Below are 15,805 nucleotides of genomic sequence, written 5' to 3' on the forward strand. Positions count from 1 at the left end.
CCGCGGGAGGAGGAAAGCGCAGGGAGGGGCTGTTGCTGCCCTGCTTTAAAAATGCCGCGCACGGCCCGGCTGTTCCCGCCGGCGGGCTGGGCTGGGGGGGGGGTGCGGAGGAGGGGGGGTACGGGGAAGGGGGGGGGTGTGCTCCGGTCCCCGCCGCCGCCAGCAGCGGCCCCACAGCGTTTGGGCGGCAGCGCGAGAGGGCGCCGGCCGCCTCGCGCGCCCCGGGATTCCCTCCGGGGATGACGTCCGGGCGGCGCGCGGCGGCTGGCGGCGGCCTGGCCGAGTTCTCCATTTATGGACACATCGCCCGCGCGCCCGGCCCCCGCGGCCCCTCCCCGCCCCGGCGACGGGCCCGGCCGCCCCGCCCCGCCCCCGCCCCGGCGGCGAGCTGCGCGCGCGGGGAGGGCGGGCTCCGTCCGTCCCGGGGCGCCGGCCTGGCTGGGCAGAGCGGCGGGCGGCGCGGCGCGGCGCAGCGCGGAGGAGCCGCGATGGTAGGAGCGGGCCGCGGAGAGGGGTGCGCGGCGGCGGCTGCCTCGGCACCCGCCGCGCTTCCTCAGGCTTCGCCGGGAAGGGGCCGCGGCGAGGGGGCGGCTGGGGAACCGGCGGGTGGGGAAGCGGGGCCGGGACCGCAGCCGGCCGGGACCGCGGGTGGTGCCTCGTTCGCTCCTCGGTGGCCGCCCGCCAGCCCGCCCTCGCCTCCCGCCGGTGTCCTGCGACGGGAGGGGGGTGACGGCGGCGTTGCCGAGCAGCCGGGGGCAGCGTGCGGGGTTCCCGCCTGCAGAGCCCCGAGCCGCCGCTCTCCGCGTACCGATGTCCGCGGGGGCCGCCTGCCCGGCGCGGTGACCGGCAGCGGGAAAGCCCCGGGGCGCGGGGAGGGCGGCTCCCGGGGCCGGGGGGGGGCGGTTCGGTCGCCGGGTCCGTCAGATGTCTGCCGTGTGTGCGGTGTCGGTAAAACGCACCGGGGGCCGGCCGGGGGGAAAGGGAGGCTGAGCCCGGCTTGTCCCTGGCCGTTGGTCCTGGCAGTGCTGTCCTCCTGAAGCCATCCGGGCAGTGGTTATCGCCACCTGTTACGCAAGAGCGTAAATAAAGTGGTGAAGACTCCTACGTGGGCTACAGTCCATAGCCCTCGAACAAGTAACTCATTAGGAACAGCTCTGAGGCGGCTGCTAGAGGCCGGGGAGCTGACACGCTGGGCAAACTTCAGCCTTGTTCCTGCTGGAGCTCGGCGGGGCTGAAGCTGTGAAGCCTGACCAGCCCGGCCCGGCTCCAGGGCAGCGCCAGCCCGGGCCCTTTGCGAGATGCCCCTCCTGTTGCCAGTCCTGTTACTGGTGGTAAGGGGCTGTGGGTAAGGTGTGTGTTCCCTGGGAGTTCGTTAGCCAGCCAGGTGGCTCGCATCAGCTCTTTAACAACCTTTCCTCCTCGGTGCTGGCTGCGTCACAGACACCTGCTGCGCTTGCGGACTTCCTGGTCGGGATTCTGCACCACTGCCTGGCTGCTGGCATGGAGAACGGCGCTGGAAGCCCTCGGTGCGGGTCGGTCAGAGGTGTCTGCCTCCTGACGTTAATGCTTTGAGATCAGGAGTCTGTCAGTCCATCCGCTGTGGACTCTGTTAATTCCTTTTTAATGAAAGGTTTGAGTCAAAACATAGTTCTTGTAAATACACACAACTAGTTGGTAACAACGAGTCTTACCTTACCAAAGTAAAAGAACTGCTTTCTTCCACGAGATACCCTTTCTGGGGAGCTATTCAGGCAGTTTCTCTCTGGCTTTTGACACTGGAGTAGTCTCGAATTAATCCTTGTACTGTGAGATCTCTGGCTGATGTGAACTGCGTTTTTTTTAAGATTGCCCATAAGTAATGATTACAACAAAAGTTTAAAAAGTGCTGCTTTTATAGGAATCATGCCCAGGCCATTGTTTGGTATTTTGTAACAGAAAGCTGGCAGAAGCGTTGCCCGGCAGGACTTACAATGACTGCTTGCAAACATGAATCACGCTGCTAATATCCTGAAACTTTATACTCGTTCTCTGTGCTGGATAAAACATTCACATTATTTCCCTTATTTTTGTCTTGACAAATTTATTCCTGTGGAGAGGGGGAAATAAGCAGAATGTCACAGGAGTGCTTTGCTAAATGAAGTCTTTTCTGCCATACTGTCCCTGTAGACCGTTGGGTGAACTCTTCCTGCGCTGGCAGGGTGTGTGGTGCTGAGTTACCGCTGACCTCGGCTGTAGTTTCCCGCTGCTGCGGCGGTCCGGTACAGCGGAGCACACAAAGGGGATGCTGCTGGTGTAAATGTGCCTTCTCTGGCTGCTGGGCTCAGCTGCGTTGCCCCGCTCAGGTCCGCTGGCGAGACTGCAGCTCCGTGCAACCTAGCAATATGTATGCACTGTTTTGCTGGTTTATTTTTAATCCAGATCCATATCTGTACCTGGCTAACAGTGTGGTTTTGGGAGCAGATCTGCAGACGTGGAATGGGTGTGTGCCGGAGTGCGGGGTGGAAATGAGCAACAGTGGGGCACAGCTGCATTAAAATTGACCGTTTTAAGGCACGTGTGGCAACTGTTGAAATGCGTCCACTTTGTTAACTTTGCATTTCAATTTTTTACATCCAGAATAAACTAGAGCCTCTAACAGCTTAGCTGCAACTTGCTAAGTCTTCAAAAATGTGTACTATGCAAGTGTGAGGTAGTCCCACTCCAGTGAAGGACTGGATCCTTAGTGTTCAAGAGACCTCTCAGCATAACTAAGCTAAAACTTGCTTGAAGTGAAGCATGAGGACAGGTGAACTTTATGCAACTTTTGCTTTTACGCTGTGAGTTTGGACCTTCATAGTGTCATTAGGCAGTTCTGGAGATGCGTTGGAGGATCTTATCTGGAGTTGGATAGAGAATCTGTATCATGTTACAGAAATAATCTTGTCACGCTAATGTGACAGTGTGATCTTGAACCTTTCATTTTAAACAGCTTTATAGTCTTCAGGGAAAGATTGTTCCCCAGAGTACCGTCAGCTGGCTTTGACTCTTGAATGTTAATCAGCAAACATAATCCTATTTCTAAGGCATAAACTGCTACCATATTTATTAAAAAAAAAACAAACCCAACACAAAACCAGATAAATGCCCCAACAACAACCCATCAGTGACCAGCTTTGCCTGCTTTTGCATAATCTGTTCTAGATTACTTCTACTGAAGTTTTGTACCAATTTGTCGGGGAGAGTGAGAAGGGAAGGCTCCGAGAAGAAGCAGGTTCAGCAATCTCTGGAGTAACTCACAAATTGTCGAGCAAGCCACGGTTGTCTAAATTCACTTAAGAAAAGAAAAAAGTGTTAATATGTTGCCTTTCACCAGCTTTTCAATCCTAGAGTTTTTCTCTAGCAGGGCAGTCGGTGTGTGCGTTTTATCTGGGCATATTTGGTGTCTTCCTGTTTCCACCTCTTCAACAAAGATGGAAGGAGAACTGGTTGATTCTTAAAAAGGAACCTTTTTTTTTTGCAGCAGTTCAGCATAACTTGACATCAGCACAGATCAGATATTTACAGCCCAGTCCGGCAAGATGCTGGAGATGTCTTGATTACACGTAGTGCATATGAAAGTCTGCAGAAATGGAAGTGACTCAATCCTTTAGGATTTGGTCCTAAAAATAGCTAGCTAACATATGATGTGAGCTGGGACCTTATGCTATCTTAAGTCATTTTTCCTGCGAGAAAGCCACAAGCAGGAGACTCCTGCTTCTGTATGTGCAGGGTACTTTTCTGTCTGGTGCTGCCGACAGTAGCATAAGCTCAAACCTTGCTCGCTGCCAAGCGTGGAGTAGCAAGAGAGGGTAACAGCATGTGCTTTGCATTATGTCTAGAGGTGCTTTAACGGAAAAATCTTCCGGCTCCATGGTGTTTCTGTCTGGCCGATATATAAAATATCATACAACACAGTAGTATGTTCAGTAGCAAAGCTAGCGATTCGTACTTGATGTGTTCTGTTTAGGTTTTCATTGTGCGTGCTTGACTGTTCTTCCTAGTTCAGGCCTAGACTGGTTTATGGATGTACTGTGGATGTCGGAGCGCTTTTCAGGAAGCACTAACCTGTGCAGAATGTTACCCAAATGCAGCTTCTGCAGCTGAAAACCGAACACGCGATTGTCTATGTATGTACATCTTAAACATTCTTCTCATAATTCCTTTTGCTTTCCAGAGTTGCTTCCCCCTCCCTCCACACATAACGAGCTTCTTGTGAAGGCAAAGGGGTGACAATGACAGCAGTAGTTTAGCTAAACTGTTTGCAGCCACTTTTTCTTAACTTGAAGAGATAAGTTGCCCCAGTCTTACTGCCTCGTCTGAAAGTATTGCTTCGTATGTGGAACAGGAGAAGCCAAATGAAGCTTTTCAGAGCCTTTGTGACAGCTAGCCGGTGAAATGTTGCCAAGCTCTTACTGAATTTTCAGTAAAATCTTAGTAATATTCCCATCTTAACATGAAAAGTATGTTTTCTTGCTTGAAGCACTAAGAAGTGGCACATCTCTTTAGAGAAGTCTTCTCGGCTCCTTTTGCAGTAATTTTAAACGTTTTTTCTTCGTAAGTAGCGGTTTAACCTCTTCCCAGTTCTAGGAGTTGGTGCAGAAGTGACATCAATCAGTGGTCATGCACTGCTCTGTTCAAGTTACAGCGGTGAATAAAAGTTTTCATACCTTTCTATCCCCAGTTCCAGCGTAAGGAATCGGAAATGCCTGCAGGTTTAGATTTGCATTCTAATGTAGTATGCAGGTATCGCTAATGTATAGATAAAGAACATGTAAATAAGCATACTCAGAGCTACAAAAGAATCCTTTATATCAGTAAGGCCAAATTAATTCTCGTTGCTGCATCTGATGAGGGAGGGAACAAAGAAGTAAGAGGTGATCTTTCCTCTTAAGCCCCCGGCTTTTACTCTGGCTTTGCCGGCGACCCCGGCAGCCCTAGGAGCCGGGCTGCTGCAGTTGTGTGAGGGGTTCTGGCCCGGGTCGCTGTAGCTCTGCTGAGAGAGGCCAGCCTGGCTCTGACTGGCGAGTTGGCCTGCAAGCTCTCGGGTTTTTGCTTACCCTTTGGTTCTGGTTGTTGCCACAATACGTGGCTTACAAATGACAAAGGGATCTGCTTCCCTTTCCAGTTTCCAAAAGCACTGTTGTAATGCAATACTTCAGTCTGCGCTTTTTTTTTTTTTTAGGAAGCTGGATTCAAGATCTAGATGGTGTGTGGCTACTGGAAAGCATTAAGAATCCCTTAGAAAGGGATTTTGCACCTCATTAAAACAGGTTTTGTTCTGGGAGCTAGCAGTGCAAGACTAGAAGGAGCAGGATCAAAGATGTGGTTCTCTGAACTGGGAAGAGTGTGTGTGTGCACATATGTGTTTGTTTTACAGAAATAAGGATTTGGAAAATAGTTCAGTCCCTCTGCAAACACAGAAATCACCAGGCATGGGCTTTGGCAAGAAGGGTTTGGCTTGCACTGTTAAGCCGCTGTGTGCTGTCTGTAGCTGGTCACTAGCAAAGGGCCGGCATTCCCAATACTGCTGCGGAGATGTTTTGGTTTGTTTTTTACCTGCTTGTGTATGGAGAAATACAGGTCTATGGGCTGCTTGCTAATTGTTGGAACTGCTGTAGCTGAAGGACTCTGTTAGCTGTCGTGTGTTGTTTGGCTTTTGGTACTTCTGCTACATGGGTGTAAAAGTACTTACAAATGTCAGAGAAAAATGGCAGAAAGTAAACAATAATTTTCTCTATCTTGAGATCAGAACTGAGAGCTGTCTGTGACAAGCTGCTTAGACATTCTCCTCAGCTAATGAGTAGGACTCTTGAGCAATCCCAGCCTCCCGCAGGAGGGCAGCGGGAGCTGGGGTGTGAGGAGCTGCGTTTTATTGGAGTCAGACCTTCCTGGGCTCAGCTCAGTCTTTCCTATCTCCTGCTCCCTTCCCCCACGTTCCTGAGATGCCATCGCAGTCCTGCCCAGGAAGTACGGCTGTGGCTCACCTCCTGACTCATCCTCGTCCTCCAGCTTTCCTATCCTCCACCTACTGATTTCCTCCCATCCTCACCTCTTTAGAAACGCACACACCCCTTGGGGGGACCAGGTGTGCGGTCCTGTCCTGGCAGGGCCTGGGATCTGCGCTCTCTGCTTGACTGAGTCCTTACGGTGCTAGGAAAAGGCTTCTTGGTCTGAAGCATTTCCACACACTGAACCTTACGGTTCAGTGTTTTCTGCCTGTTTTATTAAATACGCTTCGTACAAATGCGTAAGTGGCTTTGGAGTTTGCTTCATGTACAACAGCAGCTACATCTAAGCTCAAGATTGTTTAGTAATCTAAATAGCTTAGAAAGGGTCAAAGGTCTTTTTCCAAAGACATACTGGCATTCAATTGGCATTAAAACCGTTGACGGATTGGATTAATAAACTGTAAAGTGTATTTCTAAAAAAAAATTCTGAATGGAATTTTTAAAATTGAAACCGAAATTTTTTTTTTAAACCAAGCCAATGGGAGAGCTGACAAAGAAAGCGATACTGGCAATTGGAGCGTGAGTCAGAGTTATCAGAAATGGTGCTTGTTGGGAAGCATACTTAAAAGGAGCTTTTAAGTACAAATAATTAGCTACTAACATAACTTACTAACTGCAAACTTTAAACTGAAAGCCAGATCCTGAGCATGCTGCGTGATCAACACCGTTCTGGAAGCGTGAGGAGGACTGTAGAACAGGTCTGGCGCTCTGCTCTCCTGTCATCCAGGTGGTTCCTCAGCTGCCAGAAGCGTCGCTGGTGAAAGCCAGAAGATTCAGGGAAACAAGGCTTTATGCTCTTGGGGTGGGATGACGATAGATCTTTCTTTATCCCACTTCATCAAAAAAGGGAACATAAATTGTTTGCGCAAAGGCATGTGCTTCTAGAAGCTATTTTGATGCTTTGTTCAGCAATCTGAACTGTAAATGAGAGGTTTTTGTTGGCCTCTTTCCACCAGAACTAGCAGTCCTGTAGTGACTCGCTGCACTTGCGCCTGTGCAGGAAGCGTGCGGGTTTTTGTTCCTCGCCAGCTCAGCACCGCTCACTGAATCACCTTCATCAGCTGAGCCTGACTCCGTAACCGGTTCTCTGTCAGCCTTGTCTAATTTTAGTGCTGAAGCCACGTTCAAGTCTGAACAGGGCAGCCCGATATCCTTTATAAAACATGTCAAATGCTGTTAGCTCTCAGGATTTTAAATATTTTGTGCTTCTGAAATAATATGCTGCCAGATGTTTGATCCCGCACCTAGAACAGTTTTCTGTTTCCAACTGCATCTTCCACAACATCTGTGAGGCTTTACATTTGAGATGGCTTACCGGTGTTATCTTCTGCAGTGATTTACGTCTTTTCCTGTGCTTTGAATTGTATATTGCTAAGAGCAGAAATACAGAAAGATGGAAGCTGGGACCTCTTGTCAGTAATAGATTTGCAGTGCCAAGTAGTAGCCAAGAATTTGTCTCATCTTGTTTTATTTTTTTCCTGCCTTGAAGGATGCAAGTCTGGACAAAAGCATAAGTGCTTCCAAATTGGCTTTTGCAGTAACGCTTAACTCTGTGTTATTCCCAAGTTTGTAAAGAGGTATGCTGATACGAAGTGTATTGGAATTTCCTTTAACAAATGCTGCCAACATGGTCAGAGTCCTTTAGGATGCGGCCCCTGTACGCTCTGGTAGCTCGTTTGGTGTGACAGTGCTGCTGGTCTGAGGGGCTGGGAGGAAGGACAAACCTTTTCCTAGGTACTGTAAACACATCTCTGCATGGTGTTAGCGTTCGTTAGCTCTTGGACTTCGAGCTGTTGTGGTTCTTCCAGCACATACCGAACACCTTTTGGTCACTCAGGTTTTGGGCTGTCTTACTGTAGATGTTTTGGTGTATGAACTGGAAAACACTTATTTGCTAAGCAAAAGCAGTGTTCTTGAGGCGTATTGAAAGAGTACTTTGGTTAAACCTCATCTTAGAGGCCACTTCATGGTGCTCAAAAGCAAGTGCATACTTTTGAGTACTTGTTTTTTTTTTCTTTCAGTATTTGAGAATAATTTGATTTATCTGTTTGTCAGTCATGAAAGAATTTGTTTTCCTGCACTGCGTCCCTGGCTGTATTCAGTACACACCTAAAGAAAGGGAAATATGCAGAAGTATTTATGATGGTAATTGAAAACAGTCATACTTACAGTACAGGTATGCTTTAATTAACTGAGTGATTTGCCCCATCCCTGGAAACGTTCCAGGCCAGGTTGGCCGGGGCTCTGAGCAACCTGATCTGGTTGGAGATGTCCCTGCTCCTGGCAGGGGGTTGGACTGGATGGGCTTTGAAGGTCCCTTCCAACCCAAACCATTCTGTGATTCTATGATTTCAAATTTGGTGAGATTCATTCCAGAAAGGATATAAAGCTACAGAACCACTCATCCTTGCGTTCTGAGCACAGAGGGACTTGCTGTCTGTGTAGTCTGAATTAATAAATAATCCTACAGGATCTTCTGGAAAGGCCTAGAAAACATAGATTTTTGCATCATTATTTCTTCTGTCTTGGTATTGACACCTACAAATTGCTATTTAAATATAGATGAAGAAATCTGATGTTTTTGAAGGAACTGGTGATAAGATGCAGTCATTTAGGGAGGAAAAAAATAATTAGTTATGGGAATTCATCATTGTGTTAGACTCTTGTTGTGTCATATTTAGTTCTATAGTTTTTGTTGATTCTTGACAGCATAGTTTTTATGGAAGCAAGTTAGACTGACAGCACTCCTGTTGGGAAATTTCTGATATCTTTCCTATCATAATTTGAATTTAAAATTGGGCTACTGTGGAAACCGACGTATTACAGAGCATGATTTTACATACAGCTTCTCTACTGTATAATATCCTGCTGGCACTGTTCTTGTGTAAACTTGGTGAGTTCCTGAAGTGCTTTAATCCATGAAAACAAATATTTGTTGTTACCAATTAAAATACAGTAGTTTCACTAAGAACAGAATTACTTCAGCTAGATTTTTTTCTCTCCACTTAAAAACTGTGCCTTATGCACAACCACGTTTCCAGGACTTGACGCTGTATTGGTGGCCTACAAAGCCTTTTTCCGTGCTTCCCCACAACGCCGGGAGCTGCTATATTGGTCGGTAATTGCTAGATTCAGCAAACTACAGATTCCTGCAAAAACATTCTGGTCTTTGCAGTGGAAAAGCCAAAATAACTTCTGAGGGCAGGGCGATTCGGATGTTTTCAGTTTTTGAGGGTATCCTGGCTGCTCTTTGTGTAACCTGCAAGACCTGAATAGACTGGGATAAGGTGACTTTTTGGAGTTGGTTGGCCCTGGTGGAAGGGGAAGTATAGGCCTGCTGTAGCAGCTTAAGCCTGCTGAGATGTCTGTGGCAAAAGAGCTGAAAATGCACGAATCTGTCCTGAACTGTATCAAACTGTTAGCTGTTTGCTTGCTCTGCAGGGGCTGCTGGCTTTGCAGAGCGTCTCTTCCCACTTCTTCCGCCCCAGGAGCTTCTCGTGTGCCAGTTGGGCTAGTGAGGGTCGCAGTAGCATGCAGTGTTTGTGTGAGGAGCAACACAAGGAGCACTTGTTTTTCCAGCTAAGTGGTGGGACTCAGTGGACCTTGGGGTTCGTATTCAATGGCGTTGTCACGTTCTACTTACCAGCGGCTGAAGGCAAAGTCCCTGCAGGAACGATCTTGCAGAGCCCTGTACGGACCCACGTCCCGTTCTGTTGGTGATCCCAGTTTGTAGGAACAGACGGTCAGCAAATAGACTTTGCCCTTAAAGTTGGAGTTGCGTAACTTCTGCAGACCATGCTCTTTGTTGGTTTGGGGGTTTTTAAGATGAATTCGGCTTGACACAGGGGAAAGAGTGAACTCGAACGTTGTTTGTAACAAATGGAGATCCTGTTATGATGCTGCTTATGTCTATGGTGCTGTGATTTGAGATTTGGCCTTCACTGAGCAAAAACTTGAATTCCGTTTAAAGCAGAGTTGTGTGAGTGAAAGGGAGAGTGACTTCGTTGTAGGAGAGGTCACTGCTTTTGCTGTTTTGCTATGTTTAACTTTTTTTTTTTTTTTGTCTCAGCGTTGGGTTGTAACCGCAGAGTTCAAGGCATGACCATTTTCAGATGAGAAGATAGGGACAGGTGTCTTGAGCAGAGCACGTCAGAGTAGAGGCGTACCTAGCCAAGTGAGAGAGGACTTGACAGTGCCTGAGTATCTGGTCCGCGGAACTCGAGACAGATGTTGAGTACCTGTTTCTAGCAACTAGTCCGGTTTCTGAAGCCGCCTGTGACTGTCAGTCTCATCTCGCAGCACTCTGTAATAATGTGTATCTGCATGGCGATCGAGGAATAGATCAGCGTACTGGAGAAGGGAAGAATTTGTCCAGTTTGATACTTGTTGTAAATGACAAACCAGCATGTATGATGCTGTGTGGTTAACAAAACTTACGTTTGATACAGCTGAAGTGGGTTCTGTTGCGGTTTAAAGAAGTGCATACGATAATGGTGATTAATCTGTCCTTGAAGCTGCCTTCAGACCGAGTGTATTCCCTGCAGAACCGACTGCAGTCTCCGCTGACCCTGGCCTGGGTCTCGGGAATATGTTGAACGAAGAGCGTGAGCATCTTGTGAGGACACAGAAAGTCCTTAAGTTTAAGTAGCACATGGCAGTAGAGAATGGATTAATTATTTCATGTAGATAGTTCTGTTGATAACTGTCAGTTTTAATGCTGGAATACAGGAATCCTTGTTTTACCGGTTCCTAGTGTCAGTTACCCAGCTGACTTCCCCAGGAGTCTTGAAGCTGTCTGCATGAGTACGTACTACGCTTTAAAGCTTCTCTAGTGGTAATCAGAATTCTGGTTCCAGGGCTCTTAATGCCTGAAATACCAGCACACCCAGTCCACAGAGACCTGATCTCAATATGCAGAATAAGTTCATGACCAGCAGTGGTTTCTTCCTGATTTGCTTTGTGTTTTTATTCTTGGTCCATTCTAGGAACGCTTGAGAGGAAACAGCAGAACAGTGGCTGCTTATTCCCATGTTTGGTATTGTTCTAGATGAGGTGAACACCCTTCTTCGCTAGAAGAGGGGCCGTACGGTGTTTCTGGACAACCTAACCTTCCTCAAACCCTGGGTTGATCTTGGCAGGGTCACCTCGGGTCTCTTTTCTTTGTAGCTGAGTACGGTGCAGTTTTCTGTGGAGTCACAGTGATGTTAGGTGGTTAGGTGGCACTGATGGGATGGATTAAGATAAGTGGACCTGCCTCTTCACAACCCCAAAAACTTGTCTTTGCGTAGTTACAAGTCCTTGTTCTGCAGCAGAGCTTCCATTGGTCAATATGTTAGCAGTGCTGTATTTTAAATTATAAAGAATTGGAATGAGTGGAGGCTCCAAAAGTACCTTTAATTGCTGGCAGTGGAAGAGGAAAGAATGATTGGAACATCAGCCTCAGTTGCACCTCCTCTCTCCTTGGTTTTTTTTTTTGGCTTTTTTTTTTTGTTTTTTTTTTCTTGAGACCTATATTTTGCAATTTGTGAGGAAAAATACAAATTAATTCTGTGACAGCAAATTTTGATCTTTAGTTCAGGAGTCCTGAGCTGGACCTCTTCTTGTTCAGAAGTATTGCAGTCTGTGTGTAAACTCAGACTCAATATCAGCTGCATGTGTTGGACTGCCCAAAATTAAGCCATTATGGATGCAGTCTTGACAGTACTAAAAGCTTCCAATTCTGGATAAGAGAAGAATGTCTGAAACCCACCCAGAAGAGCAGAACACCGTACAAAATTCTAAATGCCCATTTCAGTGACACAGGATAAGTTTATAGGCTTAACTTTTTTCCAGTCCTGAAAGTTTCTTTCGTGGAAAGGAATTTGAGAGCTGTTTACTCTGAAAACAGTCTTGGCTGTGTGAGAGATGACAAGTGCCGAAGCAAGTGTGTTTGGGCTGTATGGACAGCACAAGCCGTGGCGTACAGGCAGGTACCTCAAACCTTTTGCCGTCACTAGGGCTGTTTGGATGGATCTGCTTTGAAGGTGGTAGTTTGAAGGTAGTAGGGAAGCGTGTTGTTACCACAATTAATGAATTAGTCACGAATAGCTATTTAGTCTGACACACCTCGAGAGTGTTCACCTACTGAAATCAGGTTTTCTTCTGTTCAGATAATTTCTTAATCATACAGGCTGAGGCATTTTTGCACCTGAGGCTATTAGGTAACTTTTTCACTCGGCTTGTCCAGTACGTGGGTCTGTCCTCACACCGGAATGCATTTAAAATTGAAGAGGAGGAAGAGAGACTTCCATCAAAACCGCCAGCTGTAGCTTCCTGCTGTTCTAGAATGTGCATAAGACTTGGGTGAGTTCTCCCTAGTCTGCGCTTCGAAACAGGGACCTGGAGAATCGGCGACTGGGACGTTACCTGCCTCTTGTGAGGCTGCGAGTTTTACATCTGAAGCAGGCAGTATTTTTGAAGAATATCCATTTTCGTTTCAAAATTATTTTACAATATTTTGCAATTAGATCTTAAAGTTAGAAGTCAAGGTTATAGTTGTTGTTGTTTTTTTTTTTTCGCGCCCCCCCCCCCCCCCCCGCCCAAGGCTTTAAAAGCACTTTGTCATTCTGCTCTTTGCAGACGGAGAATAGTAGGCTAGCTGTAGAATACTGATCCTGTTGCTGTTCGCTCACAGCATGCAGGTGTACAAACAGGAAAAGCAAAAACAAAGGGGAAGTTAATATCATCTGATTGCCAAAACAAAAAAGCACTAATTCAGTAGCTAAAATTATGTTCAAGTTGGTAACAGGATACAGTGAACAATGAAATTTTTTTTAACATTCGATAGCTAAATGTGTCCTTTTAGGGCTTGTTTTGCATTTATTATTGACCAATTGAAACTCTTCAGGTGCGGAGGAGTCATCTTCATTTAAATGAACTCACTTTTTTTGGCAGGATATCTCAAGGAGATACCTAGTCACTTAGTTTTTCATTCTCGGTATTTTTGAAGACTTGGGAATACACTGAAAACTTGAAAATACTTACTTTTTAAAAGTTTAAGTCAGGGCATGCAGATATTAGAACTGGCAGATGGGGGAGTACTCTCTGTCATTTTGCTGCTGTAGCTGTAATAAAACATGCTATTTTTCCCTCTACTTCTGTCCCTGTCTTCCAGTTACTAGTGTGACAGTGTGTGAGAACCTCACTGAAGTACCAAAGCTGTGCAGAGCCTCCAGAGTCACCCTCTCTGTGGATGTTGTTCTGTTCTGATGCTGTTTTAATAAGAAAGTGCTGGGGAAATGTATCGAAGGGGCGTATTCCTAACAGCTGCCATGAGGAGCCTAAGTCACGTACAGTGTATGGGAGGGCTGGAATCCTCTGCTGGTTCCAACAGATGGTGGTGTCCAAACTGCCTTGTGCCCTCTGTGGTGGAGGTTTGAGGTGGTCCATAAGAAGCTGAATGCCGGATCCTGCTGTCTCGAGTAGGGAAGAGAATAAGGGGAGGCAATCTCAGACGGAACGGCGAGATGCTGGGAGCCTAGTCTGATCCAGGCAAGCTCCTTCCGATTTTGGTGTGAAGTTCGGCTATTTCAGATCCACCTTAGTGCTCTTCCCATCTGTTTATAAAGCCTTTGGTGTTGCTGATGGCACTCATCCAGTCTGTCATCTCTGATCCTCACCTTGTATAGGAAACCTGTGCTTGTCTTCGTTTCCACTGGTCAACCACGTGAGTTTGAAACGCTTCCCCTGACCCTGTGCTCTTAACTCTGTGCTCCACATTGTTACAGACCTGCGGTGTGATCTGGGGGTTACCTGCCACACTGTGTGAAGGGATGTGCGAGTTATGCCTTTACTAGTAGTTCTAAACAGGTTTAACCTTACCCAGACAACAGTTCTTAAACGGTGTGTGTGAACACTGGAACACTTCTCTGGTTCCTCTTGAAGTGCGGATTTCTAGGGTGGCACATGCTAAGGGGAGACATGCAATGAGACATTGTGTAAAGGCAAAGAGGTTTTGTTTTGTAGTGTTATCTCCATTCATAAACCTGGCTGTATGAACAACTCATGTTATCACTTATGTATGAAATGTGACTTTAACACGAGATTGAAAATTTAATTTTTGTCTTTGTGGTACTCCTTACTGCTGTGGGATAAAATATACACACTGCCCGGTTTGTGCATTAGCACTGGGTCGGCAAAACCCCACGGAGGAGCAATCTCTAACAGCTGGTGTCAGAGATTGCCCGAGTGCCACAGACCACAAGTACGTGCTGAAAGGTCCAGAGGAGCCCTTCTGCCACGCTGGCTGGTACTTCACAGTTTGAAATGCAGAGTGCTTGTTCGAAGCTGCTGTTAGCACCGCCTGAAAGCAATGCCGCTACTTTAGACCTGGAATCCAGGGCAAACAAAAACCTGTTCTTGCAAAATTTCCATGGCACCTTTAATCACTGCAAACAGCCGAAAGGCACCGTTAATCACTGCGATCGGCCGAAACCTCTCAGGGGGGCTGTGGTGGAAGGGTTCTGTCCCTTTGCCCAGCCCTGCTGACCCCGTGGCCGCTCCTGGCTCATCAGGGACTGAAGGGCTCCTCTCCTCTTTGGGCTTTACTTGGTGCTCTCCCATCCCAACGCTGTAAATCCACCCTTACTGAGCACTGGGGTTCGGCAGGAGCAGGCTCCGAAGCCGGGGAGCTGCAGGCGGCCTCCTGCTCCTTCTCACGGGGTTTGGGTGGGAACAAGGGACGGGCAGGCGTTGCATGCCTGCGTATCTGATGGTCTGATGCTTTAATCTGCTTTCGTTAAGGCATGCTGAGCAGCACAACAGGGTTTTTCACAGGGTTTGTTCAGATTAACATTCTGTATGGGAAATACAAGGGCAGCAGCGAAAGGCTGGGATCACACGCATGATGCGTGGTGCGTTTTTCCACTGTTGCTTTACTAGGTGATACGAACAACTGTGTGTGTTAAGCTTGTTTTCTACCAGGTTCCTTTTTCTCAGTTACTGTATTTCAAATAAACCGAAGCAGGTAATGGCATCAGCGGGTGTTTGGGGCGTGGGAGTGTGAATCCCAGACCCACATCAGTAAGTGATCAACCTTAGAGCTTCCAGTGCACCCCATCTACTGAAACGCTCAAAGCCCCATGCCTTGGGCCCTTGTCTCCTCTTCCGTCATGGGCTTTCAGCCTAGAACAGGACAGCGTACTGCCCCCAGGTGACCTCGGTGGGGGTGACTGGCCGGCCCCTCGGGAACACCAGTACTGTACCCAGTGGCGTTAGACGTGGTGGGAGAGGTGGTGTGGCTGTGACCTCTCTGCTTTCGCCCAGCTTCACTCCTGCTCAGCAGCTACTTCTCGGTGTGAGGAAATGTCACCTGTGAAAAACGTACATGTCAACCAAATTCAAATCAGTAGACATCTGCAATGATAGGTGAGATTTAATGGCACTGCATATTTAATAGGAAACTGAAAGGGGTTATTCATCTACGTATTAAAAAACTTAACTAGATCAGGCATTCCAGTGTGCACAGGCTCTTAGATACGTGTTTCTGGGTTTAAATGCAGTACAACCTACAGGAGAGGCATTTAGTATTGATTTTATTGGAAACTATTTACAAATTTATTAAAGAACAGTTTCCACTGGTGTGTTCTTTTTTAATTTTGAAAAACCTAAAGAAAAAACCATGAGGCTTTCCTTAATTAACATGGGTGATTCTAATAGCTTGTGTTAACTGGGTGCGTTAACGATGGAGTGTGTCTGAAATACTAAAAAATGTCTTGTCAGCAGCAAAATAGCAAAGACTT

At 47.2% G+C, this 15,805-nt stretch overlaps 1 protein-coding gene across 1 annotated transcript in view; it reads left to right on the plus strand.

Annotated features, from left to right (window-relative positions):
* The first annotated feature begins 399 nt into the window (after positions 1-399).
* MYO1E (myosin IE) overlaps positions 400-15,805 on the plus strand; it is an 80,455-nt gene continuing 65,049 nt past the window's right edge. The window contains exon 1 of the mRNA XM_086757125.1: positions 400-491. The gene's annotated coding sequence lies outside the window, so the exon portion shown is untranslated. The remainder of the gene's footprint in view (positions 492-15,805) is intronic.

This window comes from Chlamydotis macqueenii, chromosome 12 (assembly GCF_036417535.1).
Source record: "Chlamydotis macqueenii isolate bChlMac1 chromosome 12, bChlMac1.mat, whole genome shotgun sequence".
In the NCBI taxonomy this organism is placed as follows: Eukaryota; Metazoa; Chordata; class Aves; order Otidiformes; family Otididae; genus Chlamydotis; species Chlamydotis macqueenii.